Source organism: Microtus oregoni, unplaced genomic scaffold, assembly GCF_018167655.1.
Source record: "Microtus oregoni isolate MIOR12 unplaced genomic scaffold, Mior012 000006F_ref0000085, whole genome shotgun sequence".
Lineage (NCBI taxonomy): Eukaryota > Metazoa > Chordata > Mammalia > Rodentia > Cricetidae > Microtus > Microtus oregoni.
This window is the reverse complement of record NW_024543065.1, coordinates 40314024-40320620: the sequence shown is the minus strand read 5'-3', so window position 1 is coordinate 40320620 and position 6597 is coordinate 40314024. Positions and strand designations below refer to the sequence as shown.

At 44.0% G+C, this 6597-nt stretch overlaps 1 non-coding gene across 1 annotated transcript; it reads right to left on the bottom strand.

The window, feature by feature from the left end:
- Positions 1 to 2531: 2531 nt before the first annotated feature.
- LOC121450225 lies at positions 2532 to 2695 on the bottom strand. The gene has a single exon (XR_005974562.1). It is a non-coding gene; the product is annotated as a U1 spliceosomal RNA (small nuclear RNA).
- Between the last annotated feature and the right edge of the window lie 3902 nt (positions 2696 to 6597).

The window sequence follows — 6597 nt, the reverse complement described above, 5'->3', positions numbered from 1 at the left end:
CCATTTCTTTCCTTTCTCCAATACAACCAAACACTTTTAAAATTTTTTAAAAATTAATTTTACGTACCAACCAGTTTTCCTCTCCTTCCCCTACCCCTGCTACTCCCCTTCATTTCCATCCACCTACTCCAGGATCCAGAGAGTCAGCAAAATCTATCATATCAAGTTAAGTTGAGGCAGGGCTAAGCCCCTCTCCTCTGCATCAAGCCTGAGCAAGATATCCCACCATTGGCAATGGGCAAGATCATGCACCAGGGATCTGATCCCACTGCCAGGGACCATACAAAAAGACCAAGTAGCATAATTGTCACCACTTTCAGAATGCTTTGTTCAGTCCCATGCAGGCTCCCCAGCTGTCAGTCCAGAGTCCATGAGCTAGCATCAGCTGTCTCTGTGGGTTTGCCTGTCACGATCTCGACCCTCCTTCCTCATATAATCCCTCCTCCCTTTCTTCGACTGGATTCGAGGAGCTCCAGCCCAGTGCTTAGCTATGGATCTCTCTGTTTCCATCAGTTATTAAATGAAGGTTCTATCATGATAATTAAGATTCCAGAAGGCCAGTTCAGATGCCCTCTTTGTTCTTGCTAGGAGTCTTAGCTGCGGTCATCTGTCTACAATTCTACAATCAGACACTTAAAGTAAGGAAATGTTGCACCCTTTACTTTATAGATAATACCTTTTATGAGTGAATATATACTATGTTTGTCTTTCTGGGTCTGGGTTACCTCATTCAGGGAGACTTTTTTTCTAGTTCCATCCATTTGCCTGCAAATTTCATGATGTCATTATTTTTCTTTTTTTGTTTTTTTGAGACAGGGTTTCTTTATAGCTTTGGGGCCTGTCCTGGAACTAGCTTTAGTAGACCAGGCTGGTCTCAAACTCAGATTTGCCTGCCTTTGCCTCCCAAGTGCTGGGATTAAAGGCGTGCGCCAGGCGGATGTCACTGTTTTTTACTCCTTAGTAATACTCCATTATGTAGATGTAGCACATTTTTGTATTCATTCTTCAGTTGAGGGGTATCTAGGTTGTTTCCAAGTTCTGGCTAGTAGGAAATAATGCTATGAACATAGTTGAGCAAGTGTCCTTCTGGTATGATTGAGCATCCTTTGGATATATGCTCAAGATTGGTATACTGGGTCTTGAGGTAGATTGATTTCCAATTTTCTGAGAAACCACCATACCGATTTCCAAAGTGGCATACTCCATGTCTTCTCCAACGTGGGCTGTCATTAGTGTTTTTGATCTTAGTCATTCTGACAGGTACAAGATTATAAGGGGCCCACTCCTACAAGATCAGCTAGGGTTCCTGGATAGGGGATCCTTGAGGCCAAAGAAAAGTCAGAAGAAACAGAAGGCAGGATAGAATTGGGAGGTCTGTCTGGTCACGTCGAAGCAGCCAAACAGCCCACAGTTTATTTCAGAACTTGCTTATATACAAAAGCAGAACAAAGCACAGCACAGCACAGATTGTCTGTATCTAACCACAAGACCATTCCTGTCCTTGAGTGAGCAGCCTCCTCTCCAACACGCGCTTGCTGCTCAGAAGCAGCCTTACTTTCTATCTTGATGTTTGTCATCAGCAGTATACTGTCTACCAGGTAGAGTGTTCTTTTCTCACTGCATCAGAAAGACTCTCATAGCCTTCAAGGTTATAAGAAAAAGTAGAGCAGGCAAGCTTAAACTCAAATGACTTCTTTAAGTCAGAAATGACTCCAGATGGAAACTGAGTGACACGCAGGCTCCCACATAAAATGGTATCTCAAAGCTGGGTGGGTGGTGGTGCAAGCCTCTAATCCCAGCATTTGGGAGGCAGAAGTTCTTTTCCCATTCTTTAGGCTGCTGTTTTGTCTTATTATTGAAGGTGTTTTTTTTTCTTTTTTTCTTTTTTTTTGTTTTTTTTTTTAAATATTTATTTATTTATTATGTATACAATATTCTGTCTGTATGCCTGAAGGCCAGAAGAGGGCGCCAGACCTCTTTACAGATGGTTGTGAGCCACCATGTGGTTGCTGGGAATTGAACTCAGGACCTTTGGAAGAGCAGGCAATGCTCTTAACCACTGAGCCATCTCTCCAGCCCCTTTTTCTTTTTTTTTAACCTTACAGAAGCTTTTCAGTTTCAGGAGGTCCCATCTATTGTCGAATTGTCAATATCAATGTCTGTGCTACTGATATACCAGGAAGTTGTCTCTTGTACAAATACATTCAAGGTTACTTTCCAGTTTCTCTTCTATGGGCTTCAATGTAACTGGATTTATGTTGAGGTCATTGATCCTCTTGGACTTGAGTTTTGTACAGGGCAAAAGATATGGATCTAATTGCACTTTTCTACATGTCCACATCCAGTTATGTCAGCACCATGTGTTGAAGACGCTTTGCTTTTCCATTGTATAATTTCAGCTTCTTTGTCAAAAATCAGGTGTTCATAGATGTGTGGATTTATGTCAGGGTCTTTGATTCCATTCTACCTGTCTGCTTTTTTCCCCATAATTAATTTTTTTATTTAATAAATACCTTTCTTTTCTTACTTTTCAGGGGAGAGCGTGAACACAGTCCCCCACTACCACAAATTATGCAGTTGAGTTTCCCGCCTTTGGGGAAACTGCAGGGGTCAGCACATCCGGAGTGCAATGGATAAGCCTGGCCCTGGGAAAACCACCTTCGTGATCATGGTATCTCCCCTGCCAGGTAAGTATAATTTATTTAAATTTATTTTATACACATAGGTGTGAACATGTCAGTCCCTCTGGAACTGAAGTTATAGACAGTTGTGAGCTGCCATGTGGGTGCTGGGAATTGAACTTAGGTCCTCTGGAAGAGTAGCCAGTGCTTTTAACTTCTGAGCCATCTCTCCAGCCCCCACCTATCTGTTTTTATGCCAGTACCACGCTGTTTTCATTACGATAGCTCTGTAGTAGAGCTTAAAGTCAAGGATGGTGACACCATGGAGGTGTTTTTAAATACTCCCTACTAGGGAAATGCTTTCACCCAACCAGAGAAAGTGCCTACCAGAAATAATAGGTATTTATGTCTGTTGAATACAATTTTTTTTTCAAGATAGGGTTTACCTGCATAAAAGTCCTGTCTGTCTCTGTATTCCTTTGTAGACCCGGCTGACCTCAAACGCAGGGAGATCTGCTCTATGCGCATGTGCCGTAGCAAAGGCATAAATTGCCTGGGAGCGTAGATATTGAGGGCTTTTGCCTCGCCCTGTTTGAGTGCCTGCTGTTATTTCTGCCTTCTGAGCACATGCTCCTCTGACCAGATGAAAGTATCTTCTGCCACTGTGGAGGCTGCTCCAGCATAACAGATCCCCTCATGCATGAAGCTGCTCAGCTCCGTGAAGAGACAGCATCCGAATGCGGAAAAGGTACGTCTTTTATTTTTTTTTTTTTTTTTTTTTTTTTTTTTTTTTTGGTTTTTCGAGACAGGGTTTCTCTGTGGCTTTGGAGCCTGTCCTGGAACTAGCTCTGTAGACCAGGCTGGTCTCGAACTCACAGAGATCCGCCTGCCTCTGCCTCCCGAGTGCTGGGATTAAAGGCGTGCGCCACCAACGCCCGGCTAAGGTACGTCTTTTAAATCATCCTGTAAAACCATTATTGCCATTTCCCAGTAATCCCGCATTGTTTAGAGCCCCGGTCAGGATCTGGAAGCAAGGTGGATGGGTAAAGAGAGGGAATTTTTTGCTACCCAGATATGAGTGGTTTTCACGAGAGCTGGGCCTCTTTGTAGCTGTTACTGCATGAAAACAAGGCCGTGTTCATCTCAGCGCTAAGATCCTGAGACCTCATGAGCCCAAACCGGAAGCTGCTGGACTCTTGCCTCTCTAGAGCGATTCAGGAGCTGGAGGCAAACTCAGATCTCAAGGCGCAGTTAGGGGAACTTAGCATCACTGGGGCCAAGGAAATAGAAGCTGATGGTGGTCATAAGGTATCAAAATTTTTGTCTTAGTTCCAGTTGAAATCCTTTCAGAAAAATCCAAATCTGGCTAGTTCGTTTCTTTTCTTTTCTTTCTTTCTTTCTTTCTTCTTTCTTTCTTTCTTTCTTTCTTTTTTTCTTTCTTTCTTTCTCTCACCCCCCCCCCTTTTTTTTTCAAGACAGGGTTTCTCTGTAGCTTTGGAGCCTGTCCTGAAACTAGCTCATGTAGACCAGGCTGGCCTCGAACTCACAGAGATCCACCTGCCTCTGCCTCTGGAGTGCTAGGATTAAAGGCGTGAGTCCCCACCACTGCCTAGCGAAATACTTCATTTATCTTTATTTATGTGCATTAGTGTTTGAGTGTTAGATCTTAGAGTTACAGACAATTGTGAGCAGCCATGGGAGTGCTGGAAACTGAACCTGGGTCTTCTAGTACAAGAGTCAGTGCTCTTAACCACTGAGCCATCATTCTAGCCCCATAAATCTGGCAAGTTCTTAAATTGGAGAAAAAAATGTAATGGGGAGCACATAGACATCATTGCTCAGAGGGGGTTTCTGTGTAAGCCAATTCTAAATGCCACAAGAAACATTAGTCAAAAGGGCCCAGAATGAACCCCCGGCAGCGGTGCAAAGGTTCATTTAGACAAAACAGAGCAGAATGAAGAAGAGCACAAAGTCAAAAATTTTTCCGGTGTGTTTAAGAAGCTCAAGGGCAAGAATGTTAGTTTAGAATCCCCAGAGTTTCAGTTGTCAACTAGATAAGTAATGTGTCATTCATAGTAATAATAATAGTAATTGTTATGACCTGCTGCTGACTTGTCCTGTCCCTTTAAGAGATAAGCCCCCCCTTACTCCCCCTTCCACCGAGGCAAAGCGATCTTCCTTCCTGTCTCCTGTCTGAAGGGAAGGCTGCTGCCTCTTCTCCTCTCCCGCCTTCTCTCTCTCTCTCTCTCTCTCTCTCTCTCTCTCTCTCTCTCCTCCACCCTTCTTCTTCCCCCCTCCCTTCCCTTCCTACCATAACCCCCTGAATAAACTATCCAAACTCTTTCTGCGTTGCGTGCCTATCCATCTCTCACTCTGGCTGTGGCTTCTTGTAGGAACCCACTGACCCCTCGAGCTCTCCACACCTGGGACCCACAGAGGCCTCGGGTGGGGAGGTTGGCTGCCCCTCGTGGCCAGCCACTGCCCTGCAGTCGCCTGCTATGCCTGGGCCCCGCTGTCCCTCGTGACCTGCTGCTGCCCCTCGGGGAACTGGGCCTTTTTATCTAAACCATTATAGTAATAATAATCATAATATTTGCTAAGAGAGTTTTGACCACATGATAGGTGGGTTAGGTAGGTTTTTTGTTTTGTTTTGATATGGGGGGGTGTGTGGGTTTGAGACAGGCTTTCTCTGTAACAGCCCTGGCTGTCCTGGAACTGACTCTGTAGCCCAGGGTGGCCTTGAAGACACAGAGATCCACTTGCCTTTAAAGGTATTGAAAGACCCCCGGTGTGGGGAGACTCTCACTCAAGTCTCGGTAACACGACTCCCCAGTAACTCAAGGGAGACCGTCCTTGCTGCAATCACACGAGGTTATTGAAAGGTACAAGTGCTGAGGCCGAGACTCATAACCCAACTTCGAGTAGCTGGGAGAAGAGGTATTTAAGGGAAGAAATCACAACCCAGTAATCCAAAGGGGGTAGGGAGGGCATCATTGGAAAATTCCGAAAATACCAGTGATCATTGAAAATTCCGAAAATACCAATGATAATTACAAGGGGATAACTCTCTGTTTCTCAAGTTATTCTCAAGATTACAATCTAACTTTATCTTCAACTAGTTCCTGAAACAGAGTCACTGAACCGGCTAACCTAGATTTTTGGCTCTTCTCTTCCTGATAGAGGGGTCTGGATTTATCCCTGGTCTTTCAGTATACATCATTATGCCCCGTGGAAATATAATTCTTGATCTTCCCGATTTAGCCTTCTATTCTCCAATTCTAGGATTATACCTGGTTCCAAAACTTATTTTTTGTTTTCTTGTCTTTGAGACCTTTTTGCCTTTGCTAGTTAGAGCTTGCTAGACCTGCCTGGATCTGCCTGGATCTGCCTTCCGAGTATTGGGATTAAAGACATGGGCCACAACATGTGTCCAGAATTCATTCAGCTTGTTTTTATTTATTTTTTGCATTTAGTTTGTATTTGTTGGTGAACATACATATGGATATAGAGGTCAGATGGTAGTCTCTTCTCCAGTGGTCCCAGAGATTGAACTCAGATACCTGGGCTTGATGACAGGTACCTTTAATCACTCACCTAGCCATTTACTTGGTCCTCAGAATACCTGTTTAAAAACTTCCAGGTGTTCTTCCTATGTTAACATAGACCCATGTCAGCTAACCGAATCAATCCTTCCACGATGACTCATTAGTTCTAACTGCTGTGGTCATTATCTTTTCCTCGTTGGGTTGGTAATGGAAGCCAGGGACTCTCAGATGCTAGCCAATGGCTTTGCCAGCCCCAACTTTAACATTGACTGCTTTGGAGATTAGGCTGGGTTCCAACTCACACAGATCCATCTGTCTCTAGCTCCCAAGTTCTGGGATATGCTTAATCATCCCTGGCTGTTTTCATTTAAAGCTGCCACTGCATCACTATGAAAATGTCAAGGATTGTGGTCATTTTTGTTTTTTCCTTT